Source organism: Tenrec ecaudatus, chromosome 14 (assembly GCF_050624435.1).
Source record: "Tenrec ecaudatus isolate mTenEca1 chromosome 14, mTenEca1.hap1, whole genome shotgun sequence".
NCBI classification, from domain to species: domain Eukaryota; kingdom Metazoa; phylum Chordata; class Mammalia; order Afrosoricida; family Tenrecidae; genus Tenrec; species Tenrec ecaudatus.
In genome coordinates, this window is record NC_134543.1 from 39,003,214 (window position 1) to 39,025,094 (window position 21,881).

The following is a 21,881-nucleotide window of genomic DNA, read 5'->3' on the forward strand; positions in this document are numbered from 1 at the left end:
TACCACTGAAGATGCCATGATTCTCACACAAAGCCCCATTAAGCTCCAAACAAAAAAAAAAACGCTTAAAAATTGTGTGCAGATGTTGTACCTCACCCCAAAGGGTTCATGACAGAACCAATCAAGAACAGCATTAAAGAGGGTGGGTATAACACACACCCACACACATACAAGGGTGAAAAAAAATGTAAGCTATAGATCTTTAAGAAAGTCTAGAGCTAATAGACACCGCCCTATACCCCATCAACATCAAGCTGATTCCACTTCACAGCAAACCCGACAGGGCAGAGTAGAACAGCTCCATACGTCTCTGGGGCTGCCCGTCTTTACAGAGCAGATTCCTTCCTCTTTCTCCCATAGACCAGCCGGTGGGTTCAAACTGCCAACCTTATAGCTTGAAGTCCACAGCTGCACCAGGGCTCCAGATTAGAAGCACCACACCACCGGGATTAACAGAAGATGACTTAGTGGAAATGAGCACTTCTGAACCCGTGTGGATGAGGAGGAAGATGATGTAGCAGAAGCAGTTCCAGAAAACAAACTGACATTCACCAAGATGGCAGAGGGGTTCCGGTGACTCAAGACTGCTTTTGATTTATCTTAGGACATGGACCCCCTATGCTATGGTCATTGAAACCAAACCGAACCATGGAAGAAGAATAGCTTCTAGAAAGGTTTGTAGAATATGAGCAGCCAAAAACATCAGGCAGAAATGATGATGTAGCTCCGTAAGGTTGCATTGATCAAACCTGCCTCTCCTTCCCTCTCCTCCGCTTCTGCCACACCTAAGACAGCAAGACCAACCCTTCCTCTCCTGCTGCTCCTCCTCCTCCTCAGTTTACTCAACTTTAGGATGATTCATCTTGTAAGCAATGCAAGCGTATGGTATAAAAATACAGTACAGCACATAAATGCATTTTTTCTTTCTTATGATTTTCTGAATCGCATTTTCTTTTCCCTTGCTTGCTTTAGTATAAGAATACATTATATAAAACATATAACACAAAATATATGCAATAGACTGTCACTTTATTGTGAAGACTTCTGGCCACAGCTGGCTATTTATAGTTAAGCTTTAGGAAGACCAAAGTTCGATAGATTTTTACTGCTTAGTGCTCAGTGCCCTTAATGTCTGATTGTACAATCATCAACTATATTTGCAAATTAATTTATGAACTATATGTGTCTCTCTGAGTTCTCCTTTGAACCAGTCATAGCAGCTTATTGATTCTCTCATTAATTAACTATTTAAGTAAAATATTTTATATACATTCACTTTTTATATTTAGATGGCAGTCATGTTCTTTTAAAAGAATTTTTGTTTAACATTTTAAATCCTTCTCTTTGTTCTTGTGGCATAGCTTTGATTATATTTATTATTTCTATGTAACTATATTAGACATGAATGATCAACAGTTGACTAATTGACATTAAGAGAGTTTAGTAGATATTCACTGTTGTATTTACTACTTTTGAATCTATAGGAGTTTCTTATCTTGGAGCCCCAAAATTTACTTTCAGGTTTCAAACATTCTTGTAAGCATTTGAAAAACTCTTAAGCCTTGGGCACTATGCCTAATGGGCAACATTAATAACTATAATGGCCACGTACAGAAATATGTATTGAATGAATGAATTGCAAATAACACCTATCATTTTGATGACATATCTCATGTGTTATGTCCTCACACATATCCCAGAAATAAAAAGTGAGAGGATGCAAAGCAAACTGTTACTTATTGCTCTCAAGTTGGCTCAAACTCAGGGTGGCTTGACTTATGTATAGCAGAACACTGGACCATCTTGGACCATTGTCATAATCTTTGATATATTTAAGCCCATTGTAACTATTAGAAGCAAATTAGAAAAAAAAGATTTGTTGGATATTATTAACACTTGACAGATAAGGAATAGATTCAAGGGTACAAAATACCTTGCCTGGCCTGCTCAATTGTAAGCACCAGAAGCAATATTTGAACCCAGGTTCTGACTTTATTCATTTTCTATTCCCTAGGCTATGGCGCTGAGTCTCATGCCTCCTCTTGTACGGGAATTCCACCAGAGTGATTCAAACCTTCCCATTTCTGTCCTCTGGACCTCTGACTCTGTTATCTTCATACTTGCTTAAGGAGATGTCTTATTGAAAAACGCAAATCTCTCAAGGGCATTGAGTCTCAAGTCTTGACAAGTCAGGATAAAATCCTGGCCCCGCCGGAGCTGTGTATTCTTGAGCAAATTGCTTACTCTTTCGATTCAAATAAGAATATCTAACCCGAAGGGCTGTTGTAAAGGAAAATGAGATAATGAATATAACGGGCTTGGCACAATTCCTGGCACAGAGGAAGTGTTTAATATGTGGTCGTCATGGTAACATTTTGCCTCCCAATTCCTGATCCTCTGTGACCATTAAAAATCCTCTATACTTCAGTGGGGGTGGTAGGAATTGGGTTAGCAAGAAGGAAATGGTAGTGAAAGACACGATTTGCATGAGCATTTACATATTAAGAAACCCCTTTTTATTTCACAATGAAACCAGTCTTTTGAAGCAAGGCTGTACAATCTCGTGACAATTTAAGCAAATTGAAATTGGAAAGTTACAAGGGAGATGGAAAAAGGAAACAGGAGTTGTGCCTTATTAGGTCCAAATCCCAATGGCTGTGAGCCAAGCAGGCTCCAAATCTGCTTTAGCTCCTGACTATGCAGCGTGAATCCTTTGGCCTGGCTCAGTATCTGGAAAGGGGAGGAAAACGAGTAGATGTGACAGGACATTTGGGGGCCAGACCCGTAGCAAGCCAGAAACTCAAGTCTGGAATCCCATCTCTGTGTTTGAGGAAGTTGTCCGCAAAAGGAGTAAATCCTATGAGAGGTTTGTGTTACTGGAGAAGTGGGGGTCTAGGTGGTTAAACAGGGAGCCTAGGGGTTATGCATTGGACTGCCAATCACAAGGTCAGCGGTTTGAAACCACCAGCCACTCTTCAGGATAAAGACAAGACTTTCTACTCCTGGAGAGAATTACAGTCTTGGAAACCCACGGGCACAGTTAAACTTTTCCCTACAGCGTCTCTATGAATCATAATCGACTCAATGACGATGCATTTGGTTTGGGGAGGTGATGAAGTGGGAGTCCTGATGGCCTAGAAGCTAAATGTTAGATTGTTAACTGGAAACTTGTTAAGTTTGAACCATTCTGAGGTAGAAAGAGGTGACAGCCTGCTTTCATAAACATTTATAGTCCTGGAAACTCTATGACACAGTTCTATGTTGCCCTATAGGGTCACTATGAGTTGGAATACACCCAATATCAATGATTTTTTCTGACCAAACATTGGATTGCTAATGAAAATGTCAGCAGTTCGAACCCACTGTGAAGTGCCTCTGTAGACATGCCCAGTGATCTGCTTCCAAAAAGTCAAAGTTGTGAAATCCCAAGGAAGTCCAACCCTACACAAGTCAACAGTTGCACTGATACGTGGATTTGAAAAGACATCCCAACAGCTGCAGTAAGGCCAGTGAAAAGAGCCGGCTTCATTGAGCTTCAACAAGCCTCAGTGGGTTCAAGTCTAGCTCTGTTCCTTACTAGCAGAGTAGCTTCTTTACTCAGCATCTCTAAGCTTGAGCATCTTCATCTCCGCCTTGAAGGGGAGGCTGTGTGTCCCATAAGGTTAATTTATGGATCAAATGAGATAAATGAGGATTGAGGACATTTGCCTTGCAGGGTGTTTTGAAATTAAATATGATAAAGCCATGGTACCTGGCAAGAACAGACCTCACTGGTGGCTGGGTTGGTGTGACAGAGACCACAAACCACCTACTTTTGTCCTCCATGATCTGAACCAATTGAGAAAAAGAAAGAGTTGTCATAGAGCAGCAACCACAGTACTAGCTAGACCACAATTGTAGACAGTAAGGTCAGACAAGAGACAGTGGGATTAACCAGCAAATGAATGGGCTTCCTTATTTTCTAATTAACAGGGGCAGGACATGTCACACTTGTCTGGTTTCCTGGAGCCTGGAGCTGACATTTCTTTATCCAAACACTAGGAGAGGGGGCATCAGATCCTTCCCAATAATAATATGGAAGAACCCCTCCAGAAAGACTTAGTCTCAGAAACTCACAGGCGCAGGACGACTCTGTCCTAAAGAGTCCCTATGAATTGGCATCGGCTTGATGATAGTGAACTTGGTATTTGGTTTGGGCCCTTCCTGCAGTACTCAGAACCAATAAACTAGCCTGCTGCCTCCAAGTCCACAGCGACCAATAGAGACTCTGTAAGACAGAGCAGATCTGCCTCCAAGTCCACACCGACCGATAGAGACACTATAAGACAGAGCAGATGTGCCTCCGTAAGGTTTCTGAGGCAGTAAATCTTTACAAAAATAGACTGTCACGTGCCTTCTCCCTCAAGGAGACTGGTCAATTAGAACTGTTGACCTCTTGGTTACAAGCCAAGCACTTTAATGACGGCGCCAGCAAAGGTCTTAAACCAAAACACACATTATTTTTTTAAAAATATCCCACGGAGGATTTGCCTTCCTAATGCCTCTACCCTTCAAGTTGTAGTCCTGAAACAGGTACATCACTTACCCATATGTCAATATCTTAACAAGAAAGTCTTCACAAATCTCCACCGCGCCCACCCCCCCCCCTCCACCACCAAAAAGTAGCACAGTGCCGAGAGCAAAAGATTCTGACCTGATAAATTTCTCTTCCCTAAACTTAAGCAATGCCCTCAGACTTTCTATTTTCATGCATCAGTGTCACTACCCCATTGCAAGCATTCCCTTTAGCTTTCTCACCTCATTTGCCACATCTAAGGAGCAGATGGGGGCTGGGATAAACAGAAGTGACTCTCACGGAGCCTATCCTCCCTGCTTCCTCCGAAGTCTTTGATGTTAAGCCTGGCACTAGAGCAAGGACTTCCCTCCTTCTGGTTCAACAACTTCTCAAACTGTAGTTTAAGAATTTTTTATGTGATAGTAGATAAACTCAAATCTTAAACCAGTGGTTCTCAACCTTCCTAATGACATGACCCTTTAATACAGTTCCTCATGTTGTGGTGACCCCAGCCATAAAATTATTTCCATTGCTACTTCATCACTGTCATTTTGCTATTGTTATGAACTGGGCGACTCCTGTGAAAGGGTCGTTCAACCCCCAAAGGGGTGCAACCCACAGGTTGAGAACTGCTGAACGTTCTTCAAGATGCTGGAGAACACATGAGCCTACACATACGCTCACATAGTCATCTCTCTCTCGACATGTGATGTCTGTCTGAAATCTCCTACTTCACGCAGACATCATTAGGAAGCATCACCCGGAAACCCTTTCTGCACCCAACATCCAAAGCTTCAGCCCCAACATCTGCACACATCCTCCACTCTAAGGCAACTTAGTCCTCGTATTCTTTAGATTCTATCATCTCCCTTCTCGGGAAGACTTACTTGCAATGATCCCGTCTCTCTTGAGCATGCCATGTCTATATTTCAGTTAAATGTTCCTCATTAACCTTTTCGCCTTTAAAACAATTTTTCAATCACACCCTTTTTCAGATACCACCCTACCTCTGTCCTCCCTGTCAGTCAAGCTCCTTTTAAAACTGCCTGCTCACTGGTTGCATCTGCTCACCTCTCATCCTCTCCTCAACCCGCTCCACCTGGCTCTTGCTCCACCCACACCACTCGCACCAAGGCCACCAATGATTTTAAATCCAGTACGTAGTTCTCAGGCCTCATTTCATTAAGCTTTTAATAGCATTTCATACTTTGAAGACTATCTTGGGTGTCTGAAGGCAACTGAGTTTACAGCTTTGCCCCCTAAGTTAGTTTTGATCCAAGCTCAGGGGTAGTACGATAATCTAACCAATTCCACCAGCCAGAAACCATCTAGGAGCGTCCACGACATCTCGCTGTCACTCTCCCACCTGCCATCTCCTTTCATCTAGTCAGAAACAATAATCTTTCGATCACTCTCTCCTTCACATATCCTTTTGCTGGAAGTGAAAAAAATACAAACCCGGCTGAGTGACATTTTTAAAGCACGCACTCTCTCTCACTTTCTCTCTCTCTCACACACACACATACACACCAACCTCCTTAATATTCTTCATTGGCTTTCTTCTGCTTTTAGAATCCAGACTCAAATCCTTCACGAGCCTACAAGTTCCAACAGGGTCTGGCCCTTGTGCGATGCGGTAAAGCCACTGCCTTGGTTACTTCCTCCAAATAATCTCCATTTCTCTGAGGAGCCTGGGTGAGAAGGGGAAGGGGAAATGCTGATTGGCTTCTGCGGTTCAGCTGTGAGTGATTATTAACTGAATTAATAGGGATTGGCCTCCTGCTGGGTAGAAAATCAGCCATCTCAGAAGCAGGTAAGAGGGCGTGGGGGTGGTTTACTACCACCAAGAGAGCAGAGCCAGGAGTGGAGTGCATCCTCTACATCCCGAGATCGATCCCGGTTTATTGAACCCCTTTGTTCCAGGAGACAGCGTCGATTCCAGAGGAACAGCAACGACAAAGGCAGAAACTGGAGCACGAAGCATGACCGTGGACTTCCAGCTCACAGGGACAGTAAAGCTGAGAGGTGCGGGGCAGGAGGCTCGTTTATGAAATGGGGCGACTCCAGGTCCTTAACTGAGAGAACTGGACTTGCTGAGTCCTGGAAGTAGAACTCAGTACCTTCTGGTTGAGGTTTCCTGTGCAGTGGCATGCTCTCTGAGCATTTGTTAGTAGCCCAGACAGCTGTGTAAGATTGCCCCACACATGGTAGAGTCCAGGTCAAGAGGCTGAGGGTCAGAGAGAGGCCTGCCTGCAGGCACAATAGAAAAGAAACTGTCTTGACTCTCTCCTGGGTGTTTCTTGCTTGAGTTGTAATCTGTTAACTTCCCTAGTAAATCTCAGAATCATGAGCCTATGTGGCCATTACAATGAGTTATCAGACTCAGTCACAGAAGTGCAATACCATGAGAGAGACCGTTGGTGTCAGAATAGAGTAAGAGGAAGAGTGGAGGCACATCTACTTCTGCCTCATGACAGTCCGCCTTGGGAACCAGGGGTCAGATGTGGCTTTGATGCCTTTGAACACCATGTCGCCCAATTCAAGGCCCTCCATTCACGTTATCATCTGGCTGAAGGCTCCCTTGGAGCTATGCCATGCACTGTGTTCAGATGTACGCTGGGCCCTGGCCTGTGTCTCTAGCCTCATTGTGCCTGACACTGTACTAGACGATGCAACTCACTGATGGGAAGACACTCAAATGCACAATGACCACAGTAATGGACTTGAGCATCCCAACAACTATCATAAAGATTCTGCAGGGATGGGCAGCGTTTCGTTATTAAGGGCTAGAGCTGACTCAAGGGCAGCTAGCAACAACCTATCCGCCTATCATTCACCATCCTCCAAACTCAGGCTATTCCTCACTACATTCTTTCCTCTCTCAACCCAAAAGAGACCCCGATGCCAATCAGAATTATTGTCCCTAATTTTCTGTAAGCACACACTTTTTTGTTAAAAAACAAGCAAACATGTTAGCTCAGCGGCTCTATCAATTATATTGTTGTGAATCCAGCAGTTATGAAAATGGAAAATCATCATTTTCCTTTATGCCCTTTTAGCTGTGAAGGATCCCTGGTGACTCAATGGTTAAGGCTTAGCTGCTAACTAAAAAATTGGCTGGTCAATCATACCACAGGCGAAAGATATAGCAGCCTGCTTCGGTAAATATTTAAAGTGTTGGAAACTCTATGTGGGAAGTTCCACTTAGCCCTGTGGAACTGCTGGATCAGAATCAACCCAGTAGTAAAAGGTTTTCTTTAACTTGCAGGAAAGGTAAATGGATATGACTTCAGTTACCCCAATTCTGTTGTTCTCTTTTCTAATGTATTATTATGCTTTATCCTTTAACTTTGATAGATTTCTTCTAACAGTTTTATTGACATATAATTAACATATCATATAATTCAATAGTTCAATCACATCAAGGAGAGCTGTACAATCATGACCACAATCAGTTTTAGAACATTTTCTTCTTTCTTGTACTCATCATGATTAGCTCTTCATTCCTTCCAACCTCCTCTGCCATACCCCTAAGGAACCAATAATCCAGTTACTGTCTCTATAGAATCACCCTATGCTAGAAAACATTAAAAACAAAATCCAAATAATAACAACAGCAGAGTAAAAGAGATAAGAAAAAACCTCAATAAAAAGTGGAAAATATTTCAAAACTAGAACAAATTCAAATGGATCATAAGAAGTGAAATGAGAGGGTGCTACATTTTAACCTAACTGCATCTGCAACAAGCCACTTTCGAATACAGCGGCTCTCGACCTGTGGGCTGCACACCTTTGCTAGAGAACCGCTGTCCGAAAGCATTCTGCATAAATAACAAGGCTATTCACATCCCTGGTCCATGGTCGGAGTGAATTCCCCGAGAACTTAATCTGTGTGTACTTTCCCTACACGTTATTTTTTTTCATCTTTTAGGAAAAAAGTATGTTCTTTCTTCCCCTCCTACTGTTTCTCCTTCTGATGTCACCTCCCGACTAAAGGCATTTTGGACTTTTATACCTCTTCAAACAGACAACTCAGTACTATTAACTATGTGGTTTCATCTTAGAAAGATCTAATCTCTATATTCCCTTCTCTACTTTCCTTCCCTTTTTAATAACAGACACATGTCAGAACAGAAATTGCTTCTGGTCCAGAGTGGGCTCTGCTCCCACTGGGCTCTGCTCTATTGCTGGGGGGAGGTGGCTTCGCTTGATGTGACACAAACCCAATCAGGATATGAGAACTTGGAAGATATCAGTTTTTATCTGCAGCTTCACAGTTGTTAAGTAGAAACAATATTGATGTGTGTATATCTCTTTGTAGTTCACACCGAGAGAGAGAGAGAGAGAGAGAGAGAGAGAGAGAGAGAGAGAGAGAGAGAGAGAGAGATTTCTTATATGTGTCTCAAACAAGACAGATGAGCAGCCAAATGCTGTTTGACAGAACTCATATTTACTGTACCTACAAACATCCCTGAAACCAGTCCAGGAAATGTGAAGACCCTGATCCAAAGCTGATCAATGTTCAGAGGAAATCACCAGGTCCCAAGAGCTGAGAATGAAGGGCATGATTTCCTATAGAACCCCAGACAAGATTTGTTTCATTGGCCCCGTATCCAACCAGTGCATTTTCTTTTTCTTCCCAGCACTCATCATGGACTCATCTACTTCAGTTCTAAGGGGTGAGACCGCCTTTCCCTAAACTCTGATCGCCAAGTGCCCTTTCACACAGACGTTGTTTGGATTGTTGGGCTAGAGCATTCTTAAGAAAAGTTGCTGCTACTTCTCCAAAAAAAAAAAAAAAGACTACTGAAGCCCCACAGGAACGAAAGTCCTCATAGTAAGCAAAACAACATTGGTTAGGAAACGCACTCAGAAGCGTTTTTGCAGAAAAGCCATCCACAATTCTCATGGGGGAAGGGAAGAGAACATCTCCACCAACAAGCTTGATAGTTAGTTCGTAATGCGGATTGAAGTTGTGCTTACATGAGCAGTTTTGGGGGTTTTTAAAAGACAGAAGTGTCTGATTAACAACCTACCAGAGTAGTAGTGCTTAATTGACACTGGCCACAAAAGCATTTGAGAGGTTTTATCTCTTGCCTTTCATGTGAGATACTTCCAGTTTTGCTGCTGCAGGCAATGTTCCGAACGGCTCTCTGTCAGCTGCTCCCCTCCGTGTTCTCTACTCACCCATCCTTTGCAGGGAGCCAGTCTGTGGCTCACACAGCCTGCTCCATCACATCCTCATTCGATTGCACTGAGCAAGCTACTGAACTTCAACTGCCTCCATTTCCTCAACTCCCCAAGATGCTGGTGTGGAGTTCAGTAAGAAAATGTGTTTTAAAGTCTCATAGAGCCTGGCATTTTTGTAGCAAACACTTGCCATAAAGTAAAACAAGTTGTTCTATACAAGCAAAATTTTAAAAATATATGGCAGACAAAAATACAGTGAGGACTGGAAAATATAGGATAGCCAAAAAAGTGCTAAATGTTTCAACAGTCTGTGGGAAAGGCAAGTTTCAATAAAGAAAAGTGTGGAAGGGATCGCAGGATAGTAATCATGGGTGCTTGGGATCATGGAGAGTCATAACACAATAGCAATCTTAAAATGCTATCTGATTGACTTTCTTACTTCTTAGAGCCAACCTAGCAAACAATTTCCTGGAGTATCTATAAATACCTTCTTTCTGAACCTGTTGTACAAACATTTTACAAGAACTTTCATGCCCAATGGAATATTACATATCCCGAAAAACAGTGATAACACTGTGAGGCGCCTCATCTCATGGGAAGACAGTGATAACACTATGAGGCACCTCATCTCGTGGGAAGACAGTGATAACACTATGAGGCACCTCATCTCGTGGGAAGACAGTGGTAACACTATGAGGCACCTCATCTCGTGGAAAGATTTGGAGGATATTCTGAGTGAAGTTAGCCAAGCACAAAAGGTCAGGTACAGCATGAATCCTTTGATGTAAATTCAAACAACAGAACAGGCACAATGGAAAATGCACACAATACACATCTCTGGGTTAAGGATCAGATATTCTGGCAAGAGCCAGACCAGAGCCAAAGATCCATTTGTCATCAACACCCAATCCAAATAGCATCTCTCCCCTCCCTTCATATGCCTTTAAAGCCCACAGAGGGGTAGGGGGAGAATAAGATGGGAATGGGTGGCTCAGACCACTAACCCACCCACAGGGAGGGTATCGTTTATATTGCCACAGGAAAGGAAGCGTGAGAGTAGACCTCATTCCAATGTGCCAATTCGCAAGGGCAGTGTAACAATGTTTGGAGCAGCTTGTTCCCGAAGATGACTGCAGGGCCGACCTCAGCTAGAGACATGGCATCCTCTCCCTTGAAGTCGGTGCCAGATTGGACAGCTCTGAAGATACAGTTCCAGGCGAGCCCACCTGGGGCCAAACCAAGATGGGAGGGCAACAGACCAGTGATGTGCACAAAACCACAAAGTCCCCGACGAATCCCTAGCATAGACTTCTGACTTGGGGGGTAGCACGTGGCCCCCCATCTGCACTGTATGTGGAATATTCACAAGGGGGCCACACTGAAAGACTGAAGGCATAACTGGGAGGGGTGGGGAGCACTAGACGGCTCCATCATGATTGCTGAAATAGTGTAGACGTACAGATTGCTCGCCTTTGGGTTGGACACGATTGCTGAAGACGAAAAGGATATATGAGTGGCTAGTAAACAGGACCCAGGAGAGGTAACCCTGAAGGAAATGGAGGCTGGAATAATGCTTTAGCATGTGCTTTTCTATTTTAAACAGAGAAGTATTTATCTGCTCTATGTCATTATTCTTGTTAGACTTCTGACTATTTGTATGGGTTTTTTGGTGCTTACCTATACAAGTAATCCATGATAGGGAACCTTATGAAGACAGCGACTGGACTGGTGGTTCCTGGGGGCATGGAAGCTGGGTGGGAGGGGTGTGGGGAGCCAGGAATGATGGGTACAAGACAATAGTAAGTGTTCGAAAATTGATGGTGAGGATTGGGTAGCTTTTCCTGACGTATTTTCACAATTGAATTGTATCTGAGAGGAATTCCTGAAATGTGAATATGGTTAAATATAACTGTGGGTAGAAGGGAAAATAATAATAACAACATTATATACACATATAACCAGGAAGCAGATGAACATTGGGCTTCCACTCAAAGTTTGCCTCAGTACAAGAATAGTTTGTTCTAACAATGTGGCATTGTATGATCCTCATCTTATTGACAAGATCGCTGAAGACAAATGGGTGCATAAGCAAATGTGGTGAAGAAAGCTGATGATGCCCAGTTATCAAAAGACATAGCATCTGGGGTTTTAAGGGCTTTTAACTAAAAAGCAGCCACCTAGCAGGAAAGCAACATAGCCCACACGGAAGAAGCACACCAGCCTGTGTGATCATGAGTTGTCGACTGGAAGAGTTTTCAGAAGTTAAAAAACATGCAACCAACTCCATGAGATGGGGCGTGGATGCAATAGAGACCCAAAAACTCACCTCCAAAATAATTGGGAAGTCCCTCTCAGAAGAGCTAAAGAGAAAGGATGATAAATCCAGGCTGTGGCATGGCATTGATGAACCGCATAAATAACCACTAGATTTTTTAATATTTCCTCCCCTTACTATTAAAACTATTTATTTTATCTCATTAATTATGTTAGATTTGCATATGTTCAGTTGTATTTTTAAGATTGTTCCGTACATAAAAGCCAAGATATATAACCCCGCAGAAACATTAACAGGAGTAATGATTCCCTGGGGGGGCGGCGGAAGATGGGGAGCTGATAGTATTGATTATTGTATAACTCCACTCAATGGGACTGAACAACAGAATTGTATGTGAATGGATATATTGGATTGTGTAATATATATCAAATAAATAAAATTGGGGGGGATGAAATTACATGTCATCAATACCCTAAATCATAGCTTGGAAGAAAGGCGGATTTAGGGCAAGCTAAAGTTAAAAAAAATTAAATACTTCTATTGGGGGCTCTTACATCTCATATCACTATCCATACATTCCTCCAGTGTGTCAAGCACATTTGCACATATGCCATCATCATTTCCAAAGCATTCTTTCCCCCTTGAGCCCCTGATATCAGTTCCCCATTTCTTTCCCCTCCCTCCCATGCCCACCCTCCCTCACAAACCCTTGATAAGTTATGGATTATTATTTTCATATCTTACATCTTCCTCCATCACCCCTCACGCACTTTTCCATTGTTCATCCCCCTGGAAGGGGTTTGTAGATTGATCCTTGTGATCAAGTCCCCTTTCTCCCCCAACCCTCCCCTAATCCTTCTGGTACCACTACTCTCCTTATTGGCCCTGAGGGGTTTATCTGTCCTGGATTCCCTGTGTTGCGGGCTCTTATCTGTAGCAGTGTGCATGTTCTGGTCTAATCCAACTTGTAAGGTAGAATTGAGGTCTGACAGTGGGTGAAGGAAGCACCAAAGAACTAGAGGAAAGTTGTGTGTTTCATCGGTGCTCTACTGCACCCTGACTGGATCATCTCCTCCCTGTGACCCACCTTGAGGGGATGTCCAATTGTCAACCAATGGGCTTTGCGTCTCCACTACATGCTCCACCTAACATACACTCCCATTCAATTGGGTATGATTTTGTTCTGGGTCTTAGATGCCTGATCCCTGATCCCATTGACACCTCGTAATCACACAGGCTGGTGTGCTTCTTCAATGTGGGCTTTGTTGCTTCTCAGCAAGATGGCTGCTTGTTTATCTTCAAGTATTTAAGACCCCAGACGCTACCATAGTGAATGAAGGGGAAAGTGCAGAGTGGAGACCCAAGGCCCGAATGTCGACCACTGGAGATCCCCTCATAGAGGGGTTTAGGAGAGGAGATGGGTCAGTCAGGGTGCGAGGTAGTACCGATGAAGAACACAGCTTTCCCCCAGATCCTGGATGCTTCCTCCCCCCAAATACCATGATCTGAATACTACCTTGCAGGACTGGATAGGGCAGAGGTTGTACACTGGTGCATATGGGAGCTGGAGGCACAGGGAATCCAGGGTGGATGATACCTTCAGGACCAGGGGTGTGAGGGGCAATGCTGGGATAGTGGAGGGTGAGTGGGTTGGAAAGGGTGAACTGATTACAAGGATCCACATGTGACCTCCTCCCTGGGAGATGGACAGCAGAAAAGTGGGGGAAGGGAGACTCTGGATAGGGCAAGATATGACAAAATAACAATCTATAAATTATCATGGGCTCATGAGGGAGGGGGTGGGGGGAGGGAGGGGAAAAAAAAGAGGACCTGATGCAGAGGGCTTAAGTGGAAAGCAAATGCTTTGAGAGTGATTAGGGCAAAGAATGTACTGGTGTGCTTTATACAATTGATGTATGTATATTTGTGGATTGTGATAAGAGTCGTATGAACCCCTAATAAAATGTAAAAAAAGAAAGAAAATGATTAAGGCAAAGAATGTACAGATATGCTTTATACAATTGATGTATGTATATGTATGGATTGTGATAAGAGTTGTATGAGCCCCTAATAAAATGTTTTTTTAAAAAAAGACCCCAGACGCTATATCTATTGATAGCCGGGCACCATCAGTTTTCTTCACTACATTTGCTTATGCATCCATTTTGTCTTCAGTGATTGTGTCCAGAAGGTGAGTATCATAGAATGCTGGATTGTTAGAACAAATGTTCTTGTGTTGAGGGAGTACTTGAGTAGAGGCCCAATGTCCATCTGCAATCTTAATTAACATTTAGTTATGAGTACATAGTTCTATTCCCCTCTTGTTATATATATATATATATATATATATATATATATATATATATATATATATATATACATGCCTGGACCTCTATAAATATCCTTTGCCTCCTGGTTCTTTCCTCTATTTCCTCTCCTCTTGTTCTTCTCTTTCCTTTTACTTACCTTCATGTCTGGTCTTCATTTGGGCTTAGTAATTCCGCGCTGCTACATTGCCCTTGTTTAAGCCCCACTAGGCATCCTATGCCCTCCTTGCCATTGATTTTACTTCACTTGTTGTCCCCTTGTCCCTGGGTTGGTCTGCCTCCCTTCCTTTCTCCCACCTCCCCTTCTCCCATATCTCGCCACCCCTCCAACCATTAGTCCCATTCTTTTCATCTTCAAATTATTCATCCCACCTATTTATCTAGATAGACATGCAGATACATTCGTAAGCTCAAAAAAAACACACACACAAACAAATAAAACAACAAAGGAAGTCAAGACCAACAAAACAATACCAACAGCAACAAAAAGAAAGGTATCAACAAAATGGAAAAGCCTAAATAGTTCAAGGTCTGTTTCTTGGCATTTACGAGTGTTTTCCAGTCCAGTCTTAAGGGGTGCCACACTCTGCCTCCAAAGTCTGTTTTTGGTATTCCCTGGGGATTTTATCACTTTGCTCCCCTTGCTGCTCTGTTGCATGCCCTTAGTGCTTAGCCCCAGCGTGATGGGGTCAGATTGTGCACAATTCCCACACTGTGTCTCAAGTGCTGTCCCCTGCAGTGCTATGGTTTAGTGAGGGATGCTATGTCTCTTGGTGGGGCCAGCTCTATGGCTCTCTCTGTACGATGTCTGCTACTAGCAGGAATATCGTCCTTGGGCTTGGTGAGCTAGGATGTCCTCCCCTCCCTCTCCATCCCTTTTTGTTTCTCCAGTGTGTGCTCTAATCAGACAGACCCCTCTCTCCTAGCTGTAGCCACAGTGCTGACATCCGGAGTGCATTCTTCTGAGGGGGAATGGAATTGGGGCTGGCCCCGCATATTTTCTATTGGTTCCCTGGTACATGCCAGTATATTGTAGTCATATCTTCTCACATTGGGTTGAAGTATGGTCTCTGTCTCCCTCCCCTGTGGAGTAAACAATACCTTCCCCTTGGGTGGGTCAGTGCCCTGCTCACCCACTACCCATTTTTCTCTCCCTCCTATTTAGTTGGCTACCATATGTATCCCTGGATTGGGTTTGGCCCCTGCCATATTTTTTTTAATGGAGCTTTGATTCAGACCTAGATAGGGTATTTTAAATCATGCCAACCACCTCAGTTTTAAAGTGCCCTGGTACATACTCCTTAAATGTTGTTAGTTGCTATTTGCTTGGCTCAAGTCATGGTGACCCTGTATACAAGGGAACAAAATGCTGCCAGCTCCTCTGTAAACTTCATGATTTTTGGCATCTTCAAACCCATTGTTTCATTCATGTACACTCTGAGTGCATCCCAACCTAGGGGCTCATCTTCCAGCACTACATCAGACAAGATTCTATTGTGCGCCATACAGTTTTTATTGGATAATGTTCACAAGTACATCACCAGGATTTCTCCTTCTGGTCTGTTTTAGTCTGGAAACTCAACTGAACGTTGCCCACCAGGGTATGTGGAATATTACGTAGCATAGCTTCCAGCCTCATAGCTGCATACAAGGCACCAGATACCACAAACTGATGAATAAGTGATAACACTAAATATTATCTCTTGTAATGAGAATAGTATAGCTACAACAATGGGCTCAAGCATGGGAACAATTGTGAGGAAGGCACAGGACTAGGCAGTTTTTTATTCTGTTGGGCATACAGTCTCTATGGGTCAGAACCATCTCAATGATACTAAACAACAGCATTGGTATTTGGGTAAATACAGTCACAACTGTAAATAGTCACAATTGAGCTGAGAGACTGGGGGCGCCCCTGTTGCCTGCTATGGTTGAAATAAAGAGGAGCTTAGTGTGTCTGACAGGATAATGACTCCCCCAAGACACCCATACCCAAACACCTAGAATTTGTGAATGCTGCCTTACATGCTGACGTGAGTAATAGCCTGGAGTTGAGAGGATTATCATGGATTATGTTGGTGAGTCCAGTTTAAGCACAAGGATCCTTAAGAGAGAGCAGCAAGAACATCAAAGCGAAGAGACAGATGACAGCTAAAGCAAAGCTCATAGAAGAGTGGAGACGCTACACGCTTGGCTTTCCAGGTGGAGGAAAGGGACCCTTAACTGGGGAAACAGTTAGCAGCTAATGCCCAAACTCACTGGTATCAAATTAATTCTGACTTAGCCTGACCCTATAGGATAGAGTAGATCTTTGGGTTTCCCAAACTGTAAACCTTTGTGGTAAAAGAAAATTAAAATAATCTTTCTCCCAGTGAATTGTAACTGCTGAACTTGCAGGTATCAGCCCAACTGGTAACCTGCTACACCACCAGGCAGCATCTAGAAGCTGGCAAAGGCAAGGAATGGATTATTCTCTAGAACCTTCAGAGAGAGCATGGCCCTGGTGGCACTTTGAGTTCAGACCAGTGAAACTTCTGACCTTGGAACTGTGAGAGACTAAAGCGTGTTGTTTCAAGCCACCAATTCTGTGGTGATTTGTTAGAGCACAGATAAAGAACAAAGAGCCATTGCCATCAAGTTGAGCATGAGACATATTAACCCATAGGAAAGAGTAGATTTGCTCTATAGGGTTTCAAAAGCTATAAAGTTGTACAGAAGTAGATTGCCACCTCTTTCTCCTGTGGAGCTGCTGGTAGGTTCAAACCACCAACCTTAGAGTTAGCACTTGAGCATTTTGATGCCAGGGCTCAGAGCAGCCATAGGAAACTAATAGACTAGGTAGAAGGCAGATTGCTTGTGATTCATATCAGAAGTAGAGGTGAGAACTCAGAGAAAACTCTCAGGGGCAGCCCAAGGACCTTGAGTGAAGCCCAAACAGGAGACAAGCTATACCTTGCATTTCCCAAAAGTCTTTGTGTCATTGGAAGTAGGGCCCAAATTAAATAGTAACATGTATTGGGGTCAGGGAACCTTGCACACCATATAGTTATGTTGAAGTTGGAGACAACAACACAACTCACTGCCTTCAAGTCATTTCTGACTCATAGCGAACCTGCATGGCAGGGTGGACCTGCCTCTGTGGGTTTCCAAGACTGTAACTCTTTATAGATTAGAAATCCTCATCTTTGTCCCATGGAGAGGTGGGTGGATTTGAACTTCTGACCTTGCAGTTAGCAGCCCTGCATGTAAAGTCGGAGATACCCTCACTTGCCACCACCGAGTTCTTTCCAACTCATAGTGACCCTTTAGGACAGGGTAGAACTGCCCTTGGGGGTTTCCCCGATTGTAACACTTTAAGGGAGTAGAAATAGTAAGGGAAAGTAGGAGATTGTAAGTGAAAATGACCAATTCTTGAATAGGCCAGGCCTACTGGAGTCCCTCTCCTTGTTAAGCATAGGGATAGGATAAGAAAAGAAGGGCTGCAGCAGGTGATGCAGCGTGTCCACATCCTGGTGTGAAATGGTGGTGAGTAGCTAAAGAGTCTGTCTTCACACACAGCTTAGGGGACTCGGTCTCCTTCCTTGATTGTCTTGGGGACTCGTTTTCTTCCAGAAATGAATTCAAAATAGATTTTAAAATACTGGATGGATGGCAAATGGATGGATGGGTAGAGACACAAGAAGAACCTAAATGCCATCTCTTTTTCTCTTGATTTATAGGTGGGGGTTGGGAATGAGATGAAATTAGGAAAATATCTCCCCCCCCCTTATTCTTCCTAGGGTCTGACTAGGCCAATTCTCTTGCTGCAGTCAAATACACTGTCAGGTGGCCTTGGGCCCAGAATACAAAGGTGGTTGGAGCCCTGATCCCTGCCGTTATAGTTGGTGTGCAAGCAAACTTCCCCTACAGACTGGAAATCTAAGAGGTTGGATGCTAATAACCTATCATCAATGTTGCATTTGCCAACAGCCAAAAGAAAAATGAACCTTTAATTGAGCAAGATTTGGCATCAATCAATGCTGTGACTTTAGTCAGGCAAAAAAACGACAGATTACTGAGTTGAACCCCCAACTGTGAAAATTGCTCTCTACTGGGGTGAAGAATGCAAAATATAGTTAATGACCTATCTTACCCTGCCCAGGACCTTAACTCACTGTGGGGAAAAGTTCTTTATGTCTGTTTTTAAATTTCCTTGAATTTTCTTTTTAAAGTTGTGTTCTAGCAGAATTTACCTTGTTATGCAACTCCAAGTCCTTCAAAGAAAATATTTGCATTTTATTATATGGTGCCAATCATTTCTGAGACAACCAGATGTAATTAAATGAGCTTATTCCTAGCACCTAGCCGGAGAGCTGATGGAAAGAGGAGCTTGAAGTAACAGTACACACTGGAGAATTCTGACAAGATGGTGGCCATGATGAAAGCAACACTGCTTTGGGATCTTCCTGAATCCTCATATACTAACGGTAAAGCTACTAGGGTGCCAACCCAAGACCCAGCTTAGGCAACATTTACCACAATTATTGTTGGTGAACCATAGTAGGATACTGAAATACAAGCAAGTTGGGCCAAACCTTTAAGAGCAACAGGCTCTGATGGTACTTGGCATCCCTGTGAGAGAAATCAGAGGAAAACCTACACAATTGGAACAGAAGAACCCAGAATAGCCAACAGGTGGGAAACATTGTGGATTTCTTTGAGAGCAGTAAAGCTAAGAGCAGCTAGCTTTACCCAGCCCAGTAGAGGAGTACAAGGGACCTGTGGTCAAATCTGAAGGGGCTGGACCTGGTCAGCCTCTATGATCTTTCCAAATGACCAGCCAAGGCTCCCTGAAGGACAAGGTTCCACAATTAAAACAAATCTTTGGCTTGTTGACCTACGAACTTTGACCATTGTCACTCCTATACAAGGGTAAATTTAAAAGAAGTGTTGTTATCATATCATAAGAACTCTGATGACAAAAATATTAATGTTGAGCTGTGGTTTCTTGCCATCGTCTCAATTCATGGCTGCAGGGTCTGGAAGGCAGTGTTTCCATTTCACTAACTCTTCTCCCACAGAACTCTGTGCTCTTCCGTGATACCACTCCAAAAAGGCTGCTGCAGCATCCTCAAGGGACTCAGATCACGTGCCTTCTCAATGCATTTTGAGTCTGAATGGGCAAGATGAGCGTGATATGGTGGGTTGGGGTAAGGTTCTAAAATGAACTTCTCATAGGACGGTTCTTCAAAGACTGAACAGACGCATTGTACAATTTTTAAAATGAATTGGTTCCATTTTCCTGACCTTTTATCACCAATGCATTTTCAACGTTCTTAAAACGGTTCCCTGTTCAGCCTGTGTTCCTTGAGGAAACCCAACAAGACCACCCTGTAGGCATAAACAGCAAGAGCTGCCACCATGCTCCTCTGAGCTGTGACCTCTCTGGCTGGAATTCAGCTTTGAGGTCTTCCCAATTGTTCCTCAAATACTCCAGAGAAACAAAATCATTGTCATCAAGACCCAGAAAGACCCTATAAGACAGGTAGAACTGCTCCTGTAGGTCTCTGAGACTGTAACTCTTTACAGAAGCAGAAAGCCTTGTCTTTCTCTGAAGAGCCACTGGCGGTTTCTAACTGATGGCCTGTGGCACCACTATGCCACCACAGCTCCGATTAAAAGTCTGAAGCCACTGAAAACCGGTTGTCTTGCGTGGGGCAGCATTTCTGGAAACATGTTGCAAAGCTGCAGTGATTAGGGAAGGCATCTGTGTGAGTTTGATTAAAAATTTGATGTTAGTTCTGACCTCAAACCTCCCCCCACCCATGTCACCGAAAGTGTCCTTTTTTCAAAGGCACTCTAGTAAGACAAAGACAAGTGTCTTACCAAGAGAACTTGTCTACAGTCATCCACTAATTTCAGAGACATGTTAAAATATGTTATGTTTCAAATCAAACCATGTGAGTATAATGTGAATTCTTATTTAGCAATATTTTGCTACTTATCCTTGACCTCATGCATTTTTTTCAATCAATGAGAGCCACTGGATGGGCACAAACAATTAAACGATAAACTATGAGTCAAAGGCTGGCAGTTCAAAGGCCCCAAGAGGTGCCCCCAAGAGACAAGGTTGGTCATTTGCTTCCAAAGTCTTGAAAACCTTACACGGCCATTCTAACCGCACACATAGAATTGCCATGAATCAGAGTCAGCTCAGTGGCAGCTAACCACAGCCCTAATCCTGCCCTCTGAGGCCTGGGACTCAAACAAAGTGTCCTTCCTCCTCCAAGTCATCCCACTTTGAAAATTTGGTGACAGCCATCAAGAGCCCCATGAAACACCTGTTTTTCAGATCCAGCTTCTTAGTCGCTTCAAAGGCTCCACCTAGAATATGACTTCCAGAGCCCCCAGTCCTAGTCACCTGCCGCTGGACTTCTCCCACTCAGAGAAGTAGCCAACCAAAACATCAGAATAATAAAAAACTGATTATTCACAGAACTTATTTTCCAAATGGTCTAGTGGGATTATATACCAAGCATAAGCCTTGGAATGATGTGTAAATGCACACTTGGGGCATCACATCTTAAATTTAACAGTATATTTGTTGTGTAACCACATAGTAAAAAGATAAAAATAATAAACTCATTCAGCCAGCAAAAAGAAAAAAAGACCCACTTGGAGCCAAGGGACCTGTGTGTGAGTTCTAGAACTTCCAAGACTCAGTGAGATAATAAATGAGGACTCTGAGAACTCGACAGCCCCAAATAAAAATCAGCACACATCCTACAATACTGAGGACTATAACTCACTATGAAACAAACTTCTTTATGCCTGCTGATGATGACTCGTAGCGACCCGATAGGACAACACAAACCTGATCTGTAGTATTTCTAAGACTAAATCTTCATGGAAGCAAACAGCCTCATTTGTCCCCTGCAGAGTGGCTGGTGAATTTGAACCCCTGACCTTGCAGTTAGTAGCCCAATTCTTAATCCACTGTGCCACCCAGGCTCTTTTTGAGAACTGTGGAGCATGGTAGAAATAGACACAGATGACTGGATATCATTTCTCAAAGTTGCAGGCAATACTCCAAAAGTGATCAGTTCAGAGAGGGACTTTCCCCTTATTCTACTCTCCAGGCGTCTCTTTTCATTTTTTAAAAAGTTATTTTTATTGGAGGTTAATACAGCTCTTATCACAATACATATATACATCCATTGTGTCAAGCACATTTGTACATTTGTTGCCATCATCATTCTCAAAACATTTTCTTTGTACTTGAGCCCTTGGTATCAGCTCCTCACTTTTCCTCATCCCTCACCCACCCTCCCTCATGAACCCTTGATAATTAATAAATTATTTTTTTTCATGTCTTATATTGACCAATGTCTCCCTTTACCCACTTTTCTGTTGTCTGTCCCCCAGGGAGAGGGTTATATGTAGATCCTTGTGATCGGTTCCCCTTCCCCTCCTGGTATTGGTGCTCTCATTATTGGTCCTGAGGAGTTGATCTGTCCTGGATTCCCTGTGTTTCCAGCTCTTATCTGTACCTATG